The sequence below is a fragment of the Patagioenas fasciata genome, chromosome 2 (assembly GCF_037038585.1).
Source record: "Patagioenas fasciata isolate bPatFas1 chromosome 2, bPatFas1.hap1, whole genome shotgun sequence".
In the NCBI taxonomy this organism is placed as follows: Eukaryota; Metazoa; Chordata; class Aves; order Columbiformes; family Columbidae; genus Patagioenas; species Patagioenas fasciata.
This window is the reverse complement of record NC_092521.1, coordinates 63,905,734-63,916,906: the sequence shown is the minus strand read 5'-3', so window position 1 is coordinate 63,916,906 and position 11,173 is coordinate 63,905,734. Positions and strand designations below refer to the sequence as shown.

General features: G+C 39.3%; 1 non-coding gene across 1 annotated transcript; it reads left to right on the top strand.

Moving 5' to 3' along the window:
* Positions 1–4,744: 4,744 nt before the first annotated feature.
* On the top strand, positions 4,745–4,815 carry TRNAG-CCC (transfer RNA glycine (anticodon CCC)). Its single transcript has one exon. It is a non-coding gene; the product is annotated as a tRNA-Gly (tRNA).
* The last annotated feature ends 6,358 nt before the right edge of the window (positions 4,816–11,173 follow it).

Below are 11,173 nucleotides of genomic sequence, written 5' to 3'. Positions count from 1 at the left end.
ATACACTGAAGTAGGCAGTGATAGAAGGAAAAATCAAGGGCAGACTTTAACCTGTCTGTACAACAGCTTTTCTTGTAGCAAACCAATGAAGTAAAGTATGTAGTCAGTTATGGTCAAAGTATATCCTTCACTCTGCATGACGTCTCACATAATTTTCCAGGTAAGAAAAGTCATAAGGCTCTGCTACACTTGATCATTTTGACCATGAAAGATTTGCTTGTTGGTATGCTAGTGCAACTTGGTGCTTCTGGTAAACCTTTGGTGCATGAACGTAGTAACCTCACTTTCCACACTGAAGTTTTTGATATGCTTATAGTTTCTCAATCAAAAATTTCTCATCAATAAAGAGCTAACACACGGATTATTCCAGTCTTAGGCCTTAGTCAGCCAAAAGACATCCGTCACTGTTTTAATACACTCTAATAATTGATGACAAAACTGGCATGATAAAACATGAGTCTGCATGGAAGGGTTCGTAAACACCATCTGCCTGTTCTCAGCTGGTGTGGCACTACTGCATGGGTACCCTGGAGGCTTGAAGTCAGAAAAAACAAACAAACAAACAAACCAAAACAAAACAACCCTCCAACTTTGAAATGAATCTTAGAAATCAGAAGCTTGCTTTATTGAAGACAAGGCTTTACTTACCCATCAGAATGTCATGCTTTCCACCCAAACATTCACATGAGATCTGAAGTACATTCTGGATCTCCACCACATCAATACCAATTTGATTTTATGGTTGCAAGTCACTATTTGCTGGATCTTCCCCTTTGTTAAATGTGTTCATCTGTATGATTCCCATTCTTTCCCTTTCCTTCTAGGACCAATTCCTGTTGCTCACACACCTGGCCTTTTGTCTTTTCAAGATTCTGGTGGAACATTTTTCTGGATGCTAGTGAGCATCTCCATTCCCTTTTATTCTTAGATCAATAGAGTGACACCTTCAGGTTGTGCAACTCTGTAACAGTTTATATTCTCTCAACACTGGATGTTACTTTTTCCTGAAATTCCTGATTCATGGTTGATGTTTTATCTTATTCATTTATAGGCTCTCAGCTGTTTAATCTGTTCAGAAGAAGCCTCACTCTAAAAAAACTGGGACATTGCCTACATACCTGTTGCAGATAGTCACGAACTGTGAAGAAGTATGTTAGGATATCTAATGAAATTACACATAATGAACTGAAAATAATGTCCTAGCAAATCTCTGTAAAATCTTGTGGGTTTTATTGAAAACTCAACAATGTCAAGAGCTCATTGAAATCTTAAGAGTCACTATAGCTAGATAATTATATGGCTCTTCATTGCCTTAAAAAAATCTCAGTACTGTGTCTTTCTATAAGTAACACTCAAAAAGCCTGATGCCTGTTTTAAACTGTAGCTTTCTTTCTTTCATCTTGATTTTCCTTGCTTCTCTACCTAAACTATGAACTCTTGGGACACGCTGTTTACATGGTGTGCCAATGCAAGGTCCCAGCCCTTAGTATCAGAAATGACAACATCCCATAAATAACACAATTCCTTTTAAATATTTTTCCTCTTGCTCCATGGTACACTTCAATTTCTCAAGTGATACCTTTCAGCTCCTAGTACATACACCATAGTTATTACTTCTGTGCTTTTTAGTACCACCAGCATTTAAAAACGTGTTTGAGCAACAAAGTGTGCAAGAAGCATGCATAATTTCAATAACTTGTGACAAGAGAGTCAAGAACTGTTTTAAGTCCTGAGAAAAACAAAATTAATATTCATCCTCCCCACTGGCTTCCCTCATGGATCCCTTCCCCATCCAATGCCCTACCCCTTCCACTTACCAGAGGTGTCTCCAGCCACCAAATGGGCTTCCTGAGTTGGAGTAACAAGGCTGCCCCAGCTGCTGTGTCTGCAGCAGGCCTCAAAGATTACTGACATTAGCTAACTATGAATATTTATCAATTTCTAGTAGGAGGGATCCATATTCTATAGGAATACGGGTATATTTATCCGGTACATTTGGGAAAATATTAATAGTGACCTACCTCAAGACAGCTTTCCAGGAGCAGATTGTTTGTGACTACATGAATTTGCACTGGCGACCTTTTTGTGCTGTAGACGGTTGTAGGCATTTTTAAAGAGAATTTTAAATTTAAATTTTAAAGAGAAATTAAAGAGTTTGCCAACTGAGAATGAGAAGAAATTTAGTGGGAGGAGGACATCTAGTGATCTGATGCATATTTACATGCTTAGCTGTTTCCAGCTCTCTGGCAAGTTATGCAGTTGTTTGAAGGGTAATGGAGGGCTGATCTGATTGGGCTGCACAGGAAAGGACAAGGCAGAGCATAAAATTGGTGTTTTTATGACACCAGAGCAGTATTAATAACCAAAACTGTGAATCAGTTTGCATTGTCTATATTTATCCCAATGATAAAACACATTAGTTTTTAAAATAGAATATAGGGAAATGGCAGACTTTGGAGGGTTTGGATAGTAAAGTGAATAAATATGGAATCATTAGAATCATAGAACAGTTTGAGTTGGTGCGGACCTTCAAAGGTCATCTGGTCCAACCCCCTGCCATGAGCAGGAACATCTGCAACTAGATCAGGTTGCTCAGAGCCCCGTCCAGCCTGGCCTGGAATGTCTCCAGGGATGGGGCATCTACCACCTCTCTGGGCAACCTGGGCCAGTGTTTCACCACCCCCATTGTAAAAATTTCTTCCTCATGTCTAGGCTGAATCTCACCTCCTTTAGTTTAAAACCATTACCCCTTGTCTTATTGCAACAGGCACTGCTAAAAAGTCTGTCCACATCTTTCTTATGTCCTTATGTCCCTTTTATGTCCTGAAAAAACGCAAAATGAAGTAGTTTGATTTTCAATGTGCTCTTTACTTAATGTTTTTACTGATTTTAATTCCTGTCTTTGTATTCAGAAACCTTCTATTTCCACTTATGGTAAAAATTTAACAGGAACAGAAGTATTTATTGTACTCTATTTGAAGTCACACACAGACAAAGAATTAGGAAATATATGTTCAGTGGAAGTAAAGGCAGGTGAAAAGGAACCCCTTCTTTCATTTCATTGCAGAGCACAAAGCAAGTATCTGAAGTCATACCTAAGGAATTCAATTGAATTCTCTACTATTGCCTATTGTCACATTGCCTCAACTATTACCACTTGTGTACAAAGCGCAGGACCATTCTACATATAGAGAAAATGACTTAATCTTATTTCATTTTAGCCAACAAAACCCACTGAAGTTGGGAATAGCAAGGATACTGAGTAACTTTTTAAGGTAAAAATAATCCTGACTACCTTTCAGTCTTATTACCATGACTTATTCTTTATCTCCATTGATTATTGAGATAAAAGTTCAATTTTGCCTGCACATGGACAATTTCTTTCAGGAAGAGAGCAAGTTTCTTTGTCAGGAGGAAAATTTTCATTCCAAAGTTTGTGAAACAAATTGGGCATTGACATTGCTGTGATTATTATAGTCAAGCTTCTGATTTTTAATATTAGCAACCAGACAGACTTATTTCTTCTCAAATAAATAAAAATCCTTCTCAGAATAGAAATATATAACTTCCTTATATTTCCTGATTCTGAAAATTACCGGATGCCAAACTGCGAACATAAGGAAATTAAAGACCCTTGAGGATGATCTGAAAAACCACAATGGTGAGGAATTGTGATGTAGTGGATTAGGCAATTTCATTGCAGCTGCTTGGCACTAGAAAAATGAGAAATGGGTTTTTTGTTACTAAATATAATGAATTCCCTTTCTATCCTGTCACAAATTGTCAAACTTCATCAATGAGAAGAAAGATGCAGTGCATGCACATATAAAGGGTGATATGAATATACAAATAAGAACTGCTGCATATTGCCATGGGAGGATTTTTTCTCTGAATCAGATATTGCATAACTCTTCTGAATAAGATATTTCAAAGTCAGCAGATATAACAATGTAACACAACTTCTGTATCTTCAGAACAATTTGCTATTATTTGCACAAAATGGCTACATTTTCAAGTGCCTAGATACAGTTCAGTGGCTTCATTTCAGGAAAACATTTAAACCACATTTAATTTAAATCTGTGGGTGTACAGTAGAGCAAGGCAACCACTTTCAGTTAGAATTAGGTTTAAATACCTTGCCGAATCAGAGTATAGAACACTTAATCAGTTAATATTAACACAACTTACACTTCTAATTGCCTTTGCAATTGTATTAAATTCAGTGTGACTCAGCTTGATTTTGCGGAGAGCAATGTCTGTCATTGTTTTATGAAATACATTAATAAATGTACTGTCAGTAAGAGATGGTCAGATTTCTCTTGATGATCACTGCAAAATAGTTATAGTTAACATTTCATCTAGAATTATGACTATAATAAAACTGGAGGAACCCACCTCAGGCAAATTTTGATTTATCCCCATGAAATGAATCTTAGAAATCAGAAGCTTCCTCTCCCTGTCCCTGTCCCTGTCCCTGTCCCTGTCCCTGTCCCTGTCCCTGTCCCTGTCCCTGTCCCTCTCCCTGTCCCTCTCCCTCTCCCTCTCCCTCTCCCTCTCCCTTCCTCTCCTCATCCATCCATCCCCCGCCTACACATCCAGCCTTTCCTCCAGCGGAAACCAAGGCAGCAGGGAGATGGCTGGGATTAGTTAACACACACACAATTTTTAGCCATGTACAAATCCAGCACAACCATATTCTGGTTTAAACAGAACCAAAGAGTGTTGGGGGAGGTGGCTGCTCAGCGCACCAGTGGTGTAGTGGTATCATGCAAGATTCCCATTCTTGCGACCCGGGTTCGATTCCCGGCTGGTGCAGTGGAGTTTCTGCATTCGAAGTAATCGCATATCACTTAACTGCCTCGTCAAAAAATCTAGTGTCCCATAGGGGACTGGAGCATCCTTCTTACAAGGAAAGGCTGAGAGAGCTGGTTTTGGAGAAGACTGAGAGGGGATCTTATCAGTGCTTATTAATGTCTTATGGATGGGTCTCAAAAGTCTACTTTTCAGTAATGCCCAGTGACAGAATAAGTGGCAATGAGCACAAACTGAAACACTTGAAGTCCCATCTTAATTTGAGGAGAAACTTCTTTAAGGGTGCCAGAGCACTGGAACAGGCCACCCAGAGAGGTTGTGGAGTCTCCTTCTCTGGAGACATTCAAAACCTGCCTGGACGCATCCTCGTGTGATCTGCTCTGGGTGAACCTTCTTTAACAGTTGGGTTGGACTAGATGATCTCCAGAGGTCCCTCCCAGCCCCAACCATTCTGTGATTCTGGGTGATTCTGTGATTCCTCAGAAAATTTGCTGGGGTACTTTTGCCTCTGTTCATGCTTGAAGCATTCCTCTCTTCTATGTGTGTACAACAAGCTAGTTTTCATTGCTTACCTAGCAGTCCTGAATTTGACAGACTAGAGAATCTGGCAAATTTGAAGTTCTGGAAAGTAAAACAGGAATGGAATATTTGTGTATGATAATAAATAGGAAATTTAATTTTAGTTCTGCAATGAAAAGTAATTCAATCTTCCTGGAGTTTACAGGATCTCACTGATGTTCATGCCCACATTTGACCATTTCATGATGCTCTTTTGAGCAGAGCTTAAGGCTTAGTTATCTAAACACATATGCATGAAGTCAGAGAGTATGTGTCAAGTATTTGTCATGTGTAGTTAGCCATATTGGACACTTCACTCAAACAAATGCAATTGTACAGGTCTGAGAAAGGGAGTTCTGCAGTAAACACTATTCAAGTCACTAGTCACCAAAAAAAAAAAAAAATTATATCCATTCCCCCCAGTTTTCCTTGACTTTTTTTTTTTTTTCTAATCAAGTAAAGTAAGAGTAGGAGTTGTTGACAGAATGCTGCCCTCAGTATTTGGTGGGAGAAGACCTTGCAGCATTCCCCGAGCATGACATGTCTCAGCTGCATGAGATCCTCTAAGGACAGTGAGGGTCCCTGTCGAGAAATGTCCTGTAAGACCAGCTCAAGCTTCATCAGCCGGACCATCCCTGTCAACTACAACTGCTTTTGTAGGGCAGTAGACACCAAAGAGTGGCACATCTTAGATTTTGCTGCTTCTGAGCTACTCCTGGCTATTCGGTAACTCTTAATGAACTGGCTTGCCAGTTCCAGTATCCTTTTCCAGTTACACAAAACTGAACTAAAGGAAGGTCACACACATTTCTCTACTACTGCACTAAATGTGCATCTCAGCATTTTCAGAACATAGAAGGCTTTCTAGGAGCAGGCCTATTTTTATGCATACTTGTGCTACGCACTATCCTCCTACGAACAGCACAAAGGTTGTATCAAAATGATCTTAAAGACTGAATGTCTTCCACTCAGAAGCAAACTTTGCTTCACAAAAACACAAAAAGATGCTGGCATAGCCTGAAGCAATAAACACGCCTTCTCCCTGTAAATAGCAATGGTGCTAAAATAGTAGTAGTTGTACAAAATACTAATACTAGTATGTAGAATCATAAGATTCAAAGGTAACAAGTCAATAAATAATTTACACTGCCACACGTATTTAAATTGTATGTCATGTTTCCTAGGGACACAACATAACTTGGATAACACTTACTGACAGATGACAGATTGTCTCCATAGTTTTACAGAAACCATGCTCTGCAAAATCAGTACTTAGCATAAAAAGTGGTGGAAAGTTTTTTCACTTTTTGTCAAGGTTCTCATGTTACACTATCCCAGTCCAACAAAGTTAAAAATGGAGCAAGTAGTATAAATGCAGTATTATAAATATCAAACAAAATTTATCCTAATCAAGTGCCAAAAGGACAAGCATGGAACACAGATTTTGTTTTCTGTGGATTGTCATAGTAACAAACATTTAAAGTCTTCTCATCAAGTATGATGTAACCCTGGGATATCACAAAAATGAGTTTCATATTATAGAAAATACATTATGTAAATAATAAACTATCTTTCTCAGAACTACTGGCTTCTATCATATTTTAGCTGGCATGACAAATTAAAGAAACATACTGGGATTTTTATCAGAATGGGATCTTAATTACAGTGAAATGTTGCACAGATCTTGGCGCAGACTTTTTTTTTTAATGGCTATTAGAGTGATGTATTTCACTTCCCAATTATTATAAACTCACCTCCAGATTACCTGAAGACTCTGTAGCATCATTCCTTTCTTGTCTCACTTGAGCATGGGAGACTTCTTCAGGATATGGGGTTATTTCTGCAGACCCAACAGGCTGATACTCTTAGATATACCAGGAGTATAAAATTTTCTTTTATGAGTGAGATATAATGAGTGGGCAGAAGTAAAGCAGTTTCCTACAGGAGCAGTCAGCTTCAGGAGGAACAAGATTGATGGCTGGTATTAGCAGTAAAGATAAACTCAAGGCAGGGTGCCGAACATTATACAACTCGCATGACATGCATTTGGTAGCCCTGTCCCAAAGGCCACCCAAGATCCCATGTATCTTGCTGGGCTATGGGGAGACAGCTGCAGTTTTCCTCCTGTCACACAGCCCAGTGGGCAGAGTTTTGACCAGAAAACATTTTGTCTCTTTTTGCTTGCATTGCCCTACATAAAAAGAAGGCCCAGGAGTCCATTGTAATGTCAGCCTGGAAAACATCCAGTCTGAAGTGGGGAGAGAATGGGGAGAAACTGGTAAAAAACCCCAAAACATCCCAAATTGAGTTATGTCACAGGCTAGTATTTAAGAGAGTAGGCAGAAGTGTTATATTCCTTCAATATTGGGTGTACACACTGAAGAGCCTAGTCTAGCAGGTGGCTGTTCAAGACCTGAAGGTTGGGTGGGAGTTGCTGTTTTGGAAAGAAGTCATGTACCACTCAGGGAGAAGAAATAGTCCCATTTATTTATTTACCGATTTGTTTATTCATTTTTTATTTACTACTAAGTGTTTATTTCCTGTGGACCTAAAGTCTAACCTGTCCCTGAGAAGCCTTTTCTGTTCACAGTCAACCTACACGATAAATAAGCACATGGAACACACTGTAAGTTAGAAAAACCCCAAAAAACAGCTCTCTCACTGCTTGTGTTTGGAGTCCAAAACCAGAAAAGCCTGAAATATGCAATAAAGTTGCCACAAAATGCATCACACACACACGTATTTACTGAATTATATGTTTGTGTAACGCATAATAGTACTTCAGTAAGCCCTAGTCATGAAGCATGACAGGACACTCCAATCAGTATGATTGTGATAAGTTCATGCAAACACTCTGAAAAACTTCTCAGAAGTAAAATGCAACAAGTGCTTCCAACTGTCTTCTCACAACATAACCTGAAGGAGTATAATTTTGCTGTGCTTATAAAATGATGTTAACCTAGTTTTCAGGAATTGAGTATGTAAATGATGAAGAACCGGAATATGATACGTACAAGAAATCATGGGCAAATCAGTCAGTCCTCAAGAATTTCTGCTGATTCTGTATCTCAAACCCTAAAGCCTCTTTTTACAAGCTAAGTGTTTCATTTAGCATTGACATGCTTTTGTTTTGTGTCCCAGAAGATGGCAGTAGTCTCACAGTATTTCTTGGATGTATAGCCCCTGTTTCTTCTCCAGCCCGGCTGTGTTTTTTGTTGTTGTTGGTTTTGGTTGATGTTGTTGTTGATTTTGATTGTTGTTTTTTGTTGGTGTTTGTTTGTTTGTTGGTGTTTGTTTGTTGGTTTGTTTGTTTTTTACAGCTAACTTTCTCTACTTACGGAGTAAATATTCATTAGCATTACTTTGGTTCTAACATACAGATCATACCAGACTCTTTTTTAGCACCAGTTCACAGTTGTTTGTTTGTTTGCTTTAATTAAAAATGAAACTAAAATGAAAACAAACACATTTGTTTTAAAATGCCTTGTTAAAGGCCATCTAAAAATACATGCAATACTATGTATTTACTGCTTGACTTTGGGGAGGTATTAAAATCTGTCTCAGATTGGAGAGCAGAAATGTGTACTGTCAGTTCAAGGTTGAGCTAAGGCATTTTTAAGACGAGAGTTAAAGCTAGTTTAATTGCAGCCTGGAGCAATTAGAAAACTCAACCAATTTGATTATCTGTGTCTACTCTTACATAAATTTGAGGTACAGATGAAAGCTTTTCTGTGTGGAGAGTTACTGGCTGTGTGCTGTGAACAAGCCAGGGCTTGATGCGGCTGTGCTACACGGAAGGATTTCCCTGAGACACCAGAGACAAAAGGAAGTAAACAGAAGCCGCTCTGCCCTCGACCCAGGCTGCAGGAGGGGCGTTGCCGCTGCGCATGAACAGTCTGTGAACAGTGCCCTGCAGCCAATCACCATAGTGGGGGGGGGATGAGTGACTGTGAGTGTAACCAATTGTAGCCTGCACTTGCCGCATGGCCTTTTGGTATAGAGTATATAAGGCTTGGAAAAACGTGGTCTCGGGGACATTGATATTCAGTGTTGTTTAAGAGTTCATTAAAGAGTACGGATGGTAAATTCACATTGAATTAGACTCCTTACTCTCGCCCGGCCCGCCCGTTCGATCAAAGAGCTTATGCCGGCGTCTGGATTCGTCGAATTTGCTACCACTACAAATGGTAGCAGAGGATGGTTCGTTAGCAAAGCATAACGCTCCGGAACTACAAATGGTAGCAGAGGATGGTTCGTTAGCAAAGCATAACGCTCCGGATCTACAAATGGTAGCAGAGGATGGTTCGTTAGCAAAGCATAACGCTCCGGAACTACATTTCTGTTTTCATGTTTGTGTTGCTAATCCTTCATTTCATTAGAAATCTTTTATTTGGTGTTTTCTTAGACCCCAGAAAGTGGAACTGTAGCGCAGTAAAAGCCTTAGCTTCTCTTTTTGAGAAAAGTCTGTTGCACTGTGGTTGCAGAGGAAATTGAAGATAAGAAGCTTCAGGACTTGACACCAGATGACAACTGCAAAGATGGTATCTGTGTCTCTATGTAGGCAGCAGTATCACATTTTGAAGATCACTAATGTGGTCTGATGGTTAGCATGACTGCAAATCCCATAAGAAAGAGCACAAGAACATAGATGGATTCTTTCCAACAGGCACAGCCTGCTGCACTTATGGCCTCCTGCTTACTGAAGAAGTTTCTCTGTTGCACATGTATTACTAAATCCAAAATATTGTATCTGGTGTGTCAAAACCTCAGCAACACCTCTGTGTGTGTTTCCCTGAGGCTGTGCTCTGTTGCTTTGTGTGTGTCTTCTCAGTACTTTACATAAGAAAGATCTGAGTTCAATGGAGACTTTTGCCTCACTTGATTAAAAGTAATACATTACTTCATTATCATCTTGAGTATTTCTGAAGGTTAATTTCTCCCCAAGTGTCTTTCAGAGTCTATAGTTTCTGTTTTTCTAATCTATGAGCCTGCAATTCCTTAATACCTTTTTCCTCTGCTTGTTTTATGAACTGTAGAGTACCCTAGAGCTATTTTGAGGACAATAGGTGAATTGTAAAACAGCATTTGTGAAATTACTGTGGTGAAATCCTAGCACATTCTTCCTTGACTGCTTCTCCTCCTCTTTGTCTGTTTTCAAATTCAGTTGAGTTCCTGCCGTGATGATTTGAGACTACTTCAAGGATGAGTAGTCCAATTTTAAACAAATAGTCCAAAAATTTAAGAAAAAATAAAATCTCTCTTGACCTTGTTTCTAAGCGAAAATGAAAAATGTGTTCAGAATACTTCTAAATCCTTCTCCTGTGCTTCAGCTGCCTGGGGCTGAATACATTATCTTTGGAAAAACAACTCAAAGGCCCAGTTTCCATCTCCAAGTCCTCTTGAATATCTACAACAGTACTGAACTACAATGAGGAGGATACAAGGCATTAGAGACTTGTGCAAAATCATGAAGAGCCCTTTGAGAGCCCAGTTTCAAAAGACTAAAAACTTCGGGTCCCTAAACTGTTACCAACAGGTGAGGATGGTTTGGTGGAAGACGAGTTTGTGCCCTGTGACTATGAGAATCTATAATAAACTTCATTAGTCGCCATTTTAAAAATAAGTCCAAACTGAAATGATTCAGAGTCAGAAGATGGCAGTGATTGCTTTAACTGGGACTCAAAATCACCTGCAATACAACTGAATGTGCCCCTATGGCTCTGAAGCTTATTCCCAGTGGTGAATATGTCCAGACATTATCCACTGTACTGTGCCTCAGTGCAGCCTGTGTGAAGCAAGTTGT